At 46.5% G+C, this 15,510-nt stretch overlaps 1 pseudogene across 1 annotated transcript; it reads right to left on the bottom strand.

Moving 5' to 3' along the window:
- Positions 1 to 13,586: 13,586 nt before the first annotated feature.
- Positions 13,587 to 15,164, bottom strand: LOC310787248 (TBC1 domain family member 22A pseudogene; annotated as a pseudogene). Its single transcript has one exon. The product of its transcript is annotated as a TBC1 domain family member 22A pseudogene (transcript).
- Between the last annotated feature and the right edge of the window lie 346 nt (positions 15,165 to 15,510).

The following is a 15,510-nucleotide window of genomic DNA, read 5'->3' as shown; positions in this document are numbered from 1 at the left end:
CATATACTGTAGTTCCAAACATCTCGCTCAGTAACTTCCGGCCTCGTCATCAGTCTCAACAAAGGCTAATGGGACAGCTTCTGCTTCTGGTTTGCAACAGCTCTCAACAATTCAGAATTTTATGACTTGCCTGATTGCAAGAATCTTACATTACATAACTTCCTAATTTGTCCATAAGGCAAGAATGCTGCTGGCCCTGAGATCCGACAGCTTCTGTTTTAGATCACTGCTCTCACATCTGCTCGCAAATGACGACGAAGGTCGACAAAATCCATCCAAGAAAAAGCCTAGTCAGCCTTGATTTATGAATGTACTGTAGAACCCCAATGAGTGAAGTGCCGGGCAGAAGAATTACCCACATGTGCACAGGATCAGTGACCATGTGCACAATATCAGTGACCATGTGCACAGGATCAGTGACCATGTGCAGAGGATCAGTGACCATGTGCACAGGATCAGTGACCATGTGCAGAGGATCAGTGACCATGTGCACAGGATCAATGACCATGTGCACAGGATCAGTGACCATGTGCACAGGATCAGTGACTATGTGCACAGGATCAGTGACTATGTGCAGAGGGTCACTGATCCTGTGTCAGTGACCATGTGCAGAGGATCAGTGACCATGTGCAGAGGATCAGTGACCATGTGTACAGGATCAGTGACCATGGTGAAATTCAATCCGATTTATTTATGGAGATATATAATTTATTACAGCAGTAGAAGAAGGTGTTCCATTATGAATCACAATTCCGTTAAAGGTTGGTCAAATCAACCAAAATGGCAGACAGCTAATCTTTTTTCATTAAGTAGAGCTATTAGTTATTAGATAATCTGGGAAAAGTAATCTAAATTGAATATTGTCCATGAGTCTATTTCTGCCATCTTTGCCCTATTTGCTCATACCCTTTTAAACTCTCTCAATTTACTGCATCATAGGGGGGGGAAGGTATCCAATATCTTGGCCTCATGATCCTCATCATCTTTACAATTATGGAATGATTGGTTTATTCCATTTTGGTATAACGCTGATGATGAACAGTTGTGCTTTTCGGCACATCTCGACTAGATCAGCTCAGTGCCGTAAGGCGAAAAGCAGATCTCATACCAGACAAGGTTGCTCACGCTTGGACTGGACAGTTTCTGAAGCATCTGCCTATCCTCTCAGTATACGTAGGTCTATTTAGGGAATGAGTGTATCTTAAAGAAAACAAAGTCCTCTCTCGGGCCAGTCCTCCACAAATATCATCCAGCGGCCCCAGGAAATACCAGTGTCCTGTGAAGAGGAACACACACTAATGCTTTCCACTCTATAGTAAATCTCTCCCTCGCTCGCTCTCTCTCTCTCACTCACGCGCACGCGCACGCACACACACACACACACACACACACACACACACACACACACACACACACACACACACACACACACACACACACACACACACACACACACACACACACACACTCCTGCTTGTTTATTTGAGTCAGGTTGAACAATAGCCTCGCCTGCCAATATTCTGAATTCTTGCTTTAATGTGTGCTTCCTGTCCTGGTCGGCACCGGGCCAGTCCAGCTCCAGTGTGGCCAATAAGGGGGGGAAAGCGGGGCTCCCTGCGGGGTCGTGGTCCGGAGGCCCCGGCCCGACTGACCACTTCCCCCCAAGAATATCCTGCTGCTGCCTGGAGCAGAGGAATGCCAGAAATGTTCATAACGTGCCTCCTTCCTTCAAAAACTCTCCATTACACCGTTATTCCCCCCTATCCTCCTCATCCTTGTAAAATGGGGTTTGTTTTCTTGGTGGGAGGTGGTATTGTTTCCATACTGCTGCATGCACGTGCGCACACAACGGACACACACGCGCGCGCGCACACACGCGCACGCGCACACACACACACACACACATACACACACACAAACACACACACACACACACACATACACACAGGCATACACACATGCACGCACAAGCACACGAGCATCCAGACAGATTGAAGTGGTTGATTTAGTGGCCGTTTCTCAGAAAGACTCTCAGGATCAGTTGTTAGGACTTTGATGTTCAAGGCTCCCATTAGAGAGGATTTAAGACAGATGGGGAGACAGTGTGCTATCTCCCCACTGAAGCTTTTAGGTGGGTGCTGCCCAGCAGAACCTCAGCCAGAGAGGAACTGGCTTAGTATCTGCAGAGCACTTGGCTCCTACAGACCCAAACAAATAAAGAGTAGACCAGAGCTCAACCTGACACACAGATAACCTGCTCTCAACAACCCCAGAAGATAAGGTCCCTCTTAATGGGTTTTGGAGGATCTACAGTAGTCATCTTTTCAATAACTATTCATCTCTCTTGAGTCTGTGTTATGATGGTAAGCTGGTTACCTCAATATCACAAACATTGCCTTTTCTTCTCTTCTCTTTGATTATTTTTTCTCTTCACTATAGCATGCACAAGACTAAACTTGGTTTGTGCCAGGGTGTGAGACCTGAGCAACCTTGCATGACAAGGCTGTCAGCATTCCCAGCCGTCCCACCTTGATCCCTCGAGGTCCGTAAAAATCCAGAACACTGAATCCAAAATGTAAATCACTTGGGAAGTTGCAAACGCTATAGCAGATACCCTCTGGCCCTCTCATCAGCCAGGCTGCTATACCCTCTGGTTCTCTCATCAGCCAGGCTACTATACCCTCTGGCCCTCTCATCAGCCAGGCTGCTATACCCTCTGGTTCTCTCATCAGCCAGGCTACTATACCCTCTGGCCCTCTCATCAGCCAGGCTACTATACCCTCTGGCCCTCTCATCAGCCAGGCTTCTATACCCTCTGGCCCTCTCATCAGCCAGGCTACTATACCCTCTGGCCCTCTCATCAGCCAGGCTACTATACCCTCTAGCCCTCTCATCAGCCAGGCTGCTATACCCTCTGGCCCTCTCATCAGCCAGGCTACTATACCCTCTAGCCCTCTCATCAGCCAGGCTGCTATACCCTCTGGCCCTCTCATCAGCCAGGCTTCTATACCCTCTGGCCCTCTCATCAGCCAGGCTACTATACCCTCTAGCCCTCTCATCAGCCAGGCTGCTATACCCTCTGGCCCTCTCATCAGCCAGGCTGCTATACCCTCTGGCCCTCTCATCAGCCAGGCTACTATACCCTCTGGCCCTCTCATCAGCCAGGCTACTATACCCTCTGGCCCTCTCATCAGCCAGGCTACTATACCCTCTGGCCCTCTCATCAGCCAGGCTACTATACCCTCTGGCCCTCTCATCAGCCAGGCTACTATACCCTCTGGCCCTCTCATCAGCCAGGCTACTATACCCTCTGGCCCTCTCATCAGCCAGGCTACTATACCCTCTGGCCCTCTCATCAGCCAGGCTACTATACCCTCTGGCCCTCTCATCAGCCAGGCTACTATACCCTCTGGCCCTCTCATCAGCCAGGCTACTATACCCTCTGGCCCTCTCATCAGCCAGGCTGAAGTGATCGGTTGACTGTGTTTGACAACAGGGTGGAATTTGACTGTGGGTTTATCATTGATGTGCCGCTGAAAGCTCGGGATCACGCCACACAAATGGGATCATGAGTGTAATCGCACTGGTGTGCAAATATACGTGTTTACATAAACCACTTTGGTAGTCAAATATTCTGTTATCTGAGTGCATGGGGACATCCTGGAGAACACTTTCTATGACAACCGCTAGGTCAGAAACAGCTCATTATGAAGATGAAGATTATTTCATCAGAGGGGTCTACTAAAGGCCAAAGGACCACACAGAGCCAAAAAGTACCAAAAAGTACTGCAAAATACCACAAATAATCTATCCTCATTGTACTGCATGACAGTCTACAGTACCTTTCTAAACCTCTATTCCTTTGTCTTCACCACAAAGCGCGTGCATTGATACTTCATGGTATGCTTTGTGGTTCTCTTTGTTATACTTTGTATTACTTTATGGTTCGTTGTGGCACTTTGTTGTCTTGTGGCTGTGTGTTTTCTTTGTGTGTGGTCTGCTTTGTTGTTCAATGTGGTTTTATCTGGTACTTTGTACTTTGCAGCTGCGTGTGGTACTTTGTGGCACCGTTCTACTTTGTGGCTTTGTGTCGTACTTTGACTCAGGTATGTCGAGAATAGGGCTGGATATCAGTAATTATAGGTATCGACCAAAATAACCCAGTACCACGTAGTATTGAAAGTTCTCCAGTCAAACGGTCCTGCGTTCTGGGCCGGATAATTTTTGTACACAAATATAGAAAAAAAATACTATTCATATGGTTTTGCTTGGAGCCAATCAGTGCAAGCGTTCTTCGATTTAATGTGATGTGTGATTGGCCCACTACTGCAGCAGCTACAACAGTCTGTGGTGGTGAAGTCAAGCGTATCTGAGTTGGAAGTTCAGCGTGCCGAGATACCACTCAAATGTTCAAATTCACAGGATGGGTAGAAAAAATTAAAAGGTATTGAATGAAGTACTGTATCGGTATCTGGATCACTTTAAGGGTACTGGTATTGGTACTGGTATCATTCTTTTTTAAACGATACACAGCCCTTATTGTCTAGCCTACCAGTCATTCAGGTTTGCATCCCAACCAAACAATACACCATCTCATTACACTTAGTTGTGAAAGGTGCTTTTGCCCTTTGACAGCACATGGTTGGAGACATGGGCCCAGTGTGGCCTATCTCCATCACTCCTACAGCAGGAGTCTAGACGAAGACATGAAGTGAAAGTTCCTCTCTCTCCTCCCGAGTGACCTCTCTCTCTCTCTCTCTCTTCTTGCTGTCGTGCTTTCACTCTGCCTGTCTCTCTCAATCTCCCTATCTCTAGATCTCTCTCAGCGCAACGGTTTTCTTAGAAGCGACTCCCTCACACCTTACATAATGGGGAAATTCCTTTACGCTTATGCTCCTGATTATACTCTCGTTATGGAGAAGAGAGAGCGCACTGATGTCAGAGCAGTCAAGAGGAGAGGGATCAGAAAGTCATCTATCCTCCAGGGTTTGGAAAACTTACGAGCTCACGACAGCCTACCTCTCCAGCCGTCCTCATCCTTTAATCTCTACATCTTCTCTCTGGAACAAACTTGGTCTCCACTCACCTTCTCAACCCTTTACATCACAGCCACAAATCCCTCCAATGTCACCAGTATCTGGCTGATCTCATTGGTCGCACCATGTACGGCTAACCAATAAAGAATTCTCATGTCACCCCTCTCGGAATGTGCTCAATTGACATCGTATTGACAGACTAAATAGGCTCTTAACACTCTCTGACCCTCTAATTTGGTATGTGTGCCTCGCAGTCGCTCCGTCCAAATTAGTTGACTCCTGTTACATTCCAGCGTTGACCTAAGGGAGCGTCATGAAATGCATAGCTCTCCACACAGACTTTCACAAGCAATCATCGAGATCCACAAGGAACCCCACTCTAAGTTCAAGTGCCAAGGCCTGTTGGCGGTGATGGCTATCAGGGGCCGGGAGAAGTGGACCTAAAGAGGATAGAAGACAGGGGATCATCTTTGGAAACATTCCCACAGTTCACCTGGGATCCTATCTCTCAGTCCCATAAGGCGCTAGTATTTCATATAGATAACAACACGAGCCATGACAAAACACGTTGCTCCTCAAAGCCCGGCCGAAATCCTCCGTGTGCACCCCCTAGAGACGTTGAGCGGGACGGACTCTGGAGAACATTGCTTTCACGTGTCACTGCAATGCTTTCCAAAGAAAAGCGGAGGGAGAGAGAATTTCCAAAGGGGGCAAAACACTCGTAACCGCCGGTAATACGTTTCTCATGGTGGTGCATTCATAGCGGCGAGGGAGGCAAATGCCTTTGGTTACGCAGGGCTATTTATTCAGTCCCTGGAAACGGCTGGAGAACAACAAAAGCATTCTCAACAAAGAGTAGCGCGACCCGATGCTGCTGCCTGTTTTCCTCTGTCTGCGGTGTCCGTATCCTGCCACAGCGCGGGGGCACTACTGGCACAGAGCGCATTCAAAGCCTTACAATAGACATACTCAGCTTAGAGAGAGAACTTTTCAACTCCAAAGCTGTGTAAGGAACCCAATCAAAACAAGGGCCACTGCTAAGTCACACCGCGTATACGCTTCAGTTTCACTGTGTGGGTGAAGCGCATGGAAAGAAACAAAAACAGCGGCAGGGCTGTTGTTTGGATTGCAGGACGCTACGCACACCAATGCACACTCACATGTAGTGTACTGTACACACATACATGTATACATGCACACACACTCACAAACGTACCCACATTGAACTCTGTGGGCTGACTGTGTCTCTACGGGCCTGGCAGGGAGTCCAGGGTTTTCATACTGACAAACAGAATCTGGTGGTCTGGACCTTTTCGAGCTCTTGATTTTCAACCCGCAGCACTCGCCTCGCTCACTACTGTACTGGGGTAGGGAATGGGTCACACACACACATGCATGCACGCGCGCGCACGCACGCACGCACGCACGCACGCACGCACGCACGCACGCACACACACACACACACACACACACACACACACACACACACACACACACACACACACACACACACACACACGCGCAAGCAAGCAAGCAAACAAATGTGCTGCTGTAGAGTGGAGTGAAGATGGCAGTCCACATTTGCCCTTCAGCCATTCATTTTCCTCTCCTCCCTCTCTCATGTTTCTCTTGCTGCCTTCTACCCCCTTTAGTATATAGAGTAATTCACAGCAAAACTGTCAATCTTAATAAACTAATCAAATATTTAATTTTAAAATCTTGTTTTTCTTAATAAAGCAGGGGGAATAATAAAGAGAGGAATCTGCCATTGGGGAAATATTTCATATGCCATATTGATGTTTTTTGTGTGAAGAAAGAAAATAACACTCTGGGACTCAAAACACGATTATATAACTTGTTAAGATGGATGTTTTCGCAGTGTTCTCCACTATCCCTTGGAGCGTAACGAGCCACACTTGTGGTCGGGTTGATAGACGATAGATCTGGCATCTTATGACTCTCTGATATAACCTGTCCTCATGAGGTTCTCACACCTAAAGGGTAATAGACCCTTTTCACAGCAATCATTTTGACATGACAAATCAGGGTAAACACAGGTGTAATCAATAACATTAATGGGGGCCCTGGCACTGCAACACTTAAATGGAATGCAACAATCAATAATTGTATTCAGTCCCTCTAGGAAATAATTAATGCAAATTCAACCAATCTCTAATTTTTGCGGGGACTTGCAATTTTTAAAAATTCCCACAAAATCACATAAAACTTTTCAAATTGCATTGTAATGTTTGAGAAAACCAAGTATTCTTGATCGCAACAATCACAAAAAACTGGCTGCTGTGAAAAAGGTCTGTTAAGGGTTCAAGGGGTTGGACGATTGTCCAATCATCATGAAACTTGGTGAACATGTTCAGATATCAATACCCAGGTGTACAAAGCTGTCTTAAGATTGAACAGTAGGGGATGCTACAAATGCCCCAAAACGGCATCTCTAATCCCGATGAGGATATTGCATGACATATGTTCAGGGAGGATGTAATAGTCAAAACCAGAGGTTTTGTCATAATTTGTGGAGGATGGGCCGGGCCTATGGTGTAATAACCATGTAATAGCTGGTAAAATAAAGACCATTTGCATACCAGTAATCAATCCCAAACTTCTCAGCCTCATCTGGAATGTAATTTCTAACTTGTGCACCAAATGTTGCGGAAATCGACCTGAAGGGGGCACCACTAATGGCAAAATAGGCATGGCCTAAGCAACAAATGACCGTAACTCCACATCTGTTCAATGATTGTGAAACTTTATAGATATATCAAGGGATATATCTGGACCATATCCTCAGAACCACTGGCAATTTTCTTGCCACGTCAGTACTGTTCAGAAAAGGCTTGAACCCCTTTCATGGCCACTTGTGGCTATATTTGTATTTTCAATAATGGTTTGGTTCTGGCAAAAGCGAGTGGTTTGTCATTTTAGCTGTGTGAGGGTTTGTGTTGGCAGCAATGACTTGGCACTTGTCGACTTGATTTGTTGGCATTACTGGTTCTGTGGGCATGGCTGTGGAGGACGAGATGATGCCTCCATGAGCACTTTCAAGGTTGCCAGGAGTCTGGAACACTTGAATTAGTCAAATAGGCAGTGACCCCTCCTCTTATGTGACAGCCACTTGTTTTCTAACTCTTATTCTGCTTCTTCCGGAGTTATGCAACTCTCTCCCACAGAGATATGGATGCATGTTTTGTGTGTGTGTGTGTGTGTGTGTGTGTGTGTGTGTGTGTGTGTGTGCGCGTGCGTGCGTGCGTGCGTGCGTGTGTGCGTGCGCCTGTGAACAACGTTGTCATTACTGTCAGACTTTCATATTGTGTGAAGCTTCCTGATGTAATCGGCCAAATCTGTGTGAAAAAAAAAGAAACCCTGGAAACAATGGCTGGGGTCAGACAGGTCGTGGAAAACTGTTTCAGGGACAATGTTATCTAAGACCTAATAAAACTCCAGTGGTTTGAAGGTACTCCCAGACCTTGTATCAAGGTAGTCCCATACTCACCTGGGCTTTATAAGCCTAAGAGGCCTGCACCTGTCAATCATGTTGGCATAAACAATTTTACAGACTTTATCTATTTCAATCTGTCAGGCATGATGATTTATGTGACAGGTTGTGGTGGTTTCGACAAGACAGAAAGTGCATATTTTGTTTTGCAGATGCACAAAGTATGCAGCGCTGACAAAAACCAATGAGGTGTTCAGACGAATGTCAAGTGGAAACAACACAGAGAGCTCAAACACACTGCAGGTGCTACAGTCACTTGAGCTAAAGTGTGTGTGTGTGTGTGTGTGTGTGTGTGTGTGTGTGTGTGTGTGTGTGTGTGTGTGCGTGCACATGTCAACATGAAAGATATTCGAATATTGGGACATCTGGGAAGTGTAGAGGTGAAAGCACTCGTCTACCACCACGGAGACCTGGGTTCAATTCCCGCCAGCGGTACTTCCGGCTTGGTCAGACGATCCTACAGACACATTTGGCCGTGTCTGCGGGTGGGAATCCAGTGGGGTATGAGTCTTGGTCCCTTCACTAGCTCCTCCTCTGGTCAGCCTGTGTGGGGGGAGGGGAACTGGGGGGAAAGCATGATCTTCCCACGTGCTACGTCCTGAAAAGTGGCACATGTATCGGAGGAAAGATGTGCTAGTCTATGGCTCGCCCCCAGATCGGTAGAGGGGGTGGAGCAACGACCCGGACAGCAGGGGGAATTGGCCAAGTACAATTGGGGAGAAAATAAAATGGAAGAAAAATCATAAAAAAATTATTAAAAAAAGATATATTCCAATATTAAAGGTCTGCTGCATAGTTCCAAAACAACAGTGCCGTGAGTGAACGGGGCAGCGCTTCAATATTTTATCATCTGTATCGCTGACTGATTGACTGGAAGAATGTCTGCGGGTGGAAAACAACAGAAAAATCTGAAGAAAAAGAACATCGGTAGCGTACTATTCCAAAGCTGCAGAGTTCCTTAGAAAGGAAAATCTTTCTCATTAGTCTGTCATCCCAGATGGATGTGTCAGTTTGAGTCATGAGGTTATGCAGCCAGAAGATTCCACACAGTGCAAGAACAGTTTGGGCTCTTTGAGCTGTGAGCATTGTCACACTATTACACACATACTGTATTATAACATAGAGCAAGGTACAGCATGGATTGGACTTTGCAATGTAGTGTACACAGGATGGTAAATACATTGTGATCATCATCACACAGTGATGATCTTTGGTCACCAATGACATAGATACAGTCGGTCTGTGTGGGAATGCCCACAAAATGTTACTACGGCTGGCGCACGAGACTAGATGGTGGGGTAAAACCCCCCATATATCTCAATCAATGGGCTGACTCACCAGCGGAAGGTGCTGCGGCTCTACACTACAGGATTGGGGATTCAAAAGCAGGTACATAGACGTCTGTTCAGATGTTACGTTCACTGGGGGGTTGAATCCCTGATCCTGTCTGCCTGGGCTGGGCTAGCAGCTAAATGCTAATTTTGCTAAATGCTAACTGCATTGGAAGAACGGGAGGATTTACCCCACACTGATCCATTGAACACGCGTCTATGATGAGACACTGACTGTATCTATCTATATCTGTCTCTAATTCAGTGGTTCTATCTTTACCTTTCTTTTTTGCCTTACACTGACATCTTCCCACCCAGACATGACCAATTATGCCTGTATGGAGATCCGACCAAGCCAGGAGGTAACACGGGGGCTTGAACCGGCAACCCTCATATTAGTAGGCAGGTAATCTGGCGCTGCACTACCCAGACACCTTTGCCACCCCAACATTACGCCCCTGACCCCTGACCCACACTCATTTTAAATCACAGGCATCGTGGCTGGTGTGATCCCATCACCAGATGGTCTCTAGTTATTTGCATGTTCGCACTGTCTGTTTTATATTATGTACAAATAGCTCTTCTCTTTATTATCTTCTGTTCTTATGTTACTGTTCTGCCAGTGCACGTGAATTTCCCCAAAGACGTTAATAAAGTGATATCTTATCTTTTGGCTTGTGACCCATTAAAACCAAAGGATGTCTATCTGCGACCCCATCGCAAGCATGTTCAACCAAAGAATGATTCCCCTTTTTATTTTGTTTCATTTGATTCAATATCATAGGTCAATATCAAAACTACTCAGTATTTTACACGATTTGTGTGTGTGTGTGTGTGTGTGTGTGTGTGTGCGTGTGTGGAAAAATCTGGAAAAAATAGACATGATAATACATTTGTATTATAGAAATGTACTCCCCCATCTTGTGGCCCCCTGGGGTGTCCTAACCTCCAGGTAGAGAACAACTGCTCAAAAAATACACCTTGAGCCTCAAAGTCCTGCTCTGTGCCTGGATCAAGAAAACAGAGCACAAAGGCCTGTAGCATTAGAACAGCTGCAATAGCATCTCTCTTATCCCAACGACAAATCTATTCTAACTTTAGGAGAAACACAACATTCCTACAGACGCTTTTGTGCCAAGCTAAAGTGCACTGCATATTTGCATTAGATAAAGGATCAAAATAATAAGCTCAGGCTCATTGAGGTTTATGGTTTGAATCATGACCACTGGAGAATAAAGGTCCCTGGAAGTGTAAACAGCAGGATTTCTAGGGCTCTTACGCAAGCTTGCCCTCACCCCTGCTTCTACATGACATGCTGGGAAATATCAAATTAAATGGGCCTGTTAAAAAAAAGTCAGATAAAGTGCTCTATTATTATTACTATGGGCTGTTGTGGCTAATAGTAACCCCCCCCCCCCCCCCCCTCCTAGCAAAAACATACATTCTTCCTAGTGAGGACATCGTGTTCCTTGTCCCAGAGCGGCTGAGGGCTTTTTCCTCCCAAGGTGCCCGTAGCATGAGGCCTGGTCGCACATTAATGTGTGGGAAGAAACTCCTCAAAGACCCCCGCCCTAGTTCCATGTCATGGTCATGGGTAAAATCATTTTAATTGAGGAATATTTGTGGAAAGTTGAAAATGTCCCGATTTCTTTGACAGGACTGAGAAAGTCAACTGGACACTTCTGTTGGGGTGAATTCAAACATAATTGTCCGTAGGCAACTAGATTATTTTTGTATATGTTCTCTTACATTTTTGTTATTTTTATCATCTTTCAGCCAAGTTCAGCAGTGGAACCGAACCGGTAAATAAAATAATCATGTGTAACTCAAGGTACTTCTATTTAGATTACTAGTGGACCCGTGGGAGTTAGACCCCCCTGGGAGTTAGACCCCCCTGGTCTGGAATGCACAGTGGTCTCCAAAGCCTCCGGGACACACTCACTAATGATATCGCTTATGTATAGAATTGGTGATGCCACCACAGTGATGTCACTCAAGCAGTCAATAATGTCATCAGTGAGTGATGTCACCAGATGATGTCATCGTTGCTCGAGTGACATCACATCAATAGATAATTAGGGGAATCATTAGGTAGGGCAATTAATCTGCCCTAATTACCTAATAAAAAATCTGTTCCCGTTAGGTTACCCTCAGGGGTGCTCTTTACACTTCCAGAAAGATTATGTATATAATTGGTGATGTCACTCAAGCAGTCAATGGTGATGTCATCAGTGAGTGATGTCATTGTCATCATTGCTCGAGTGTGTTAGGATGGCGAGCAGGAGATGAAGGCGGCACACGGCTGAGGCAGGCTTGGGGGCTCCAGCGGGAGGTCCAAGGAGGAGGGAACCAGATGATGGCTTCCGCCCCTGGGCTGAAATCTCTATTAAATTGACTTTGTAAACTCTTATTGGCCTTAAAAGTTAATGCTTGTATGCTTATTGGCCCTTTGTTATATTTAGCATTAACCTGTAGCTTGTAGTGTTTTTCTGGCCTTTTTGTACTAGCTACTTTTGACTCCGGGTTTGTTAATGTTAACTGAGGAAGCTTTGTAGGGGTGTGTCGCCCTTTATTTTATTCCCCCCTTTTCTCATGTTTTTTGTAGGCTAGGAGGGAAGGATTCTCTTTTTGCTGATAGTGTAGTTTGTTTTATTTTCTATGTAAACTGGTTGGGCATTGGCCACTCTGAATTAAGCCTATAATCTGCTTCCCGTTATTTGAAAACCCCTTTTTGTTAAAAATAAATAAATCCTTGTTTGGTACATTTAAATTCAGTTGATCCTGGACTCATCTGAACTTATGTTACACCACTCACACCCTAGACAACTTTTAAGGGATGTAACAAGTTGCAACACAAAAACAAAAAGTGGAAAAACACTCGGTGTTGAAAAGAAAAGACAAAATGACTCAAATAACTACCGCATTCGAAACAGCAGAACTAAAATGAAACAAGTCTAGGCTACACCCATGCACATTTGTGGCCCATACCTTTCAGGCCAGCAGCCCTGTCTCCATTCCTGGGAGGATCGTGGCAAAGTGAACCTGCTCATAAGGCCGCTTGCCTGTTAAATAGCTCAAGCCCCTCCTACAAACACAGGCCAGACAATCAGTGTCAATTAAGGAACAAACAGATCAAGAATTACATTCAACACAATTTGTTACATTGGCATCACTGAATAACTGGATAACCAATCAATATATTGTAATGTCCCGATCAACCTTCAAAGACACTCAAAATGAAGACTATACCTATACTATACCATACCTATTACCTATACCTACCTACATACCTACCTACATGGCATGTCCACTACCCCTCTCTCTCTACCAATGAGATCTGTTTCACACACCAGGCATGAATGAGTAATGGTTTTTTATAACAACAACGTGTCCAACCCTTTTGTCTTGTTTTGTTCTTTCTTGTCTTTCCTCCTCCTCCTCCTCCTCTTCTGCCCCTCCTTCCAACCCCACCCATCCACTGTCCCTCCATCCCCCCTCCCTCCCTCCCTCCCCCCTCCCTGCCCAGTGCAGGCGTGTTAATTAGCCCCAATGGGTAGGCATCTCTACATGGCTGCAACACTGCCGTGAGACTACATGAATAAGATGTCCAACAACCCCAAACCCAACACAAACACAGTATCTTATTATAGGGCACGGGTATCTCTGTGACGGGGTGGGGCGTGGAGCGATTGGGAAGAGCCACACTGATCATCTCTTATAGTGGTTAGGGGCGGCGGCAGAGGCAAACTTCAACCTGTAGGCTTCGGCCAATAGCACGCTCACTTCCTCGTTGCCCCAGTGCATGGTGGGAAGTTTCTGCAGGATGATCATCAGGCCCTGGAAATCCCTCTCCTCCAGAATCTCTTTTCGCCACCGCAACAGGAAGGCTGCACACACATACGGGTGGAACTGGGAGAAACCCTCTGGCTCAGCCTGGTATGTGTCCCACAGTCTGATAATGCAGGGTAGTGGCAGCTCCCTCATCAGCAGGTTGTTCATCCAGCGAAAGGCAAACTGCAGGTACTTCAGCTCGTAGTGTTGCATGTGGCGGTGCACCGCCTCATCAATCCTGCTGACCAGCTCCTCCAGGGCCTTGACCTTCCTCTGGATGCCTGGCTGGTCAAACGTATAGTTGTCCTGGATGCCATCCAGCAGTTTGCTCATGCACCAGAAGCTGTCGGCCTCAATGTTCCTCAGAGCCTCTTCCTGGAGACTGGACACGTCCAAGTTTTCGACCTCCTCCTCCTCGATGTACTCGAAGACGTAGACAACGAAGAATGGCGTGACCAGGTCGTTGATGCCCTGCACGTAGCCACTGGCTGGGTGACGGATGGCCCAAATGAACAGGATCCGCTCAAAGATCTCTTGGATAGAAGCTTGTTGAAAGAGAGGAATAAGAGGATTAGTTCTCGGTATGTCGATGCGAATCTGTCGGTATGTGTCCTGGTGCTGCTCGTCGTTGCGGGAGTCGTAGTACTGCTGGAGGAAGCTAAAGTATTCTTGTCTCTTCCTCTGGAGGGCGCTCTCTCTCCTCTCTGTATTGGCTGGCAGGTAACCCGAGAGGAGCTTCCATGCAATCGGCCGGACCTCTCGTGGGATTCCGGACCAGCTGAGTTTGCGTAGCTCCTCAAGGTCTGTGTTGGGCCCAGCCAGGAGCTGTTTGAACTTGTCCAGGCGGGAGGCTTCCCTCTCAGTCATAGCCTGGGTGCCGGACTTGTTTTGGTCAGCCATGCAAGCCACCAGGGGCCGATGGGACAGAAAGAGCTGTCTGTGGAGGGCTGCATGTTCACCTGCTGCATCTTTACGTGAGCCAATGGGAGCCTCGCTGTGTGACTTCTCCAGGCGACTGTCGCTGTGAGGGCTGGTCTCTGAGGCAAACAACACCTCCGGGCTGGTCACCTCTCCCTCCTCTTCCTCTCTCTGTTCTGGCTCTGTTATATCGTCTTGTCTCTGTCTCTTCTGCTGCTTGCTGCGATTCTCAATCACCTTATTGGATGTTTCCACCACCTCAATGTTCAGGTTCTGTGCAGCCATGGCGGGCAGCTCTTTGTCATCATCGCCGACATCCCAGGCGTCGTTGGTGATGTTCTCGAACTCCTGAAAGGTGATGGCCTTCTTGGGCTTTTCCGGTGTGGCCGGAGGCTTGTTGCCTGCCTTGATCAGGTTAGAGGTCAGAGGGAGCAGGTCGAAAGGTAGATGTTGAGCACCATACACATGCTGAATTCTGCCAGGAACCTTGGCTGGGTTCTGTTTCCAAAACTGGTTTTTGTTTCCGTCACTTGACATCTTCCCTGCGCGGTCCAACTTGTCCTACACACAAACGCCCGCCGCTGTCGTGACCTTTATAATGTGAATTGTGTTTATTTACACCCAAGTCCCCTCCTCCAAAACTCAGAAAGCTGCCATGTTGGATGCTGCCGAATCGCCGATACAAGTGCTGCTGTGATTGTCATGGGCAAAATAATTTAATTGTGGAATATTTGTGGAAATATGAAAATTTCCTGATTTCTTTGACAGGACTGAGAAAGTCAACTGGACACTTATGTTGGGGTAACTAGATTATAAGCAGCTTACCTGAGAAAACATCCATTAAGTGAAAAATACATTTTCAAAAGAAGTGGTGTCTCCTAGG

This window comes from Poromitra crassiceps (genome assembly GCF_964638095.1).
Source record: "Poromitra crassiceps genome assembly, chromosome: 13".
Lineage (NCBI taxonomy): Eukaryota > Metazoa > Chordata > Actinopteri > Beryciformes > Melamphaidae > Poromitra > Poromitra crassiceps.
Note: the sequence above shows the minus strand (reverse complement) of the source record. Positions and strands in the feature narration are given on the sequence as shown.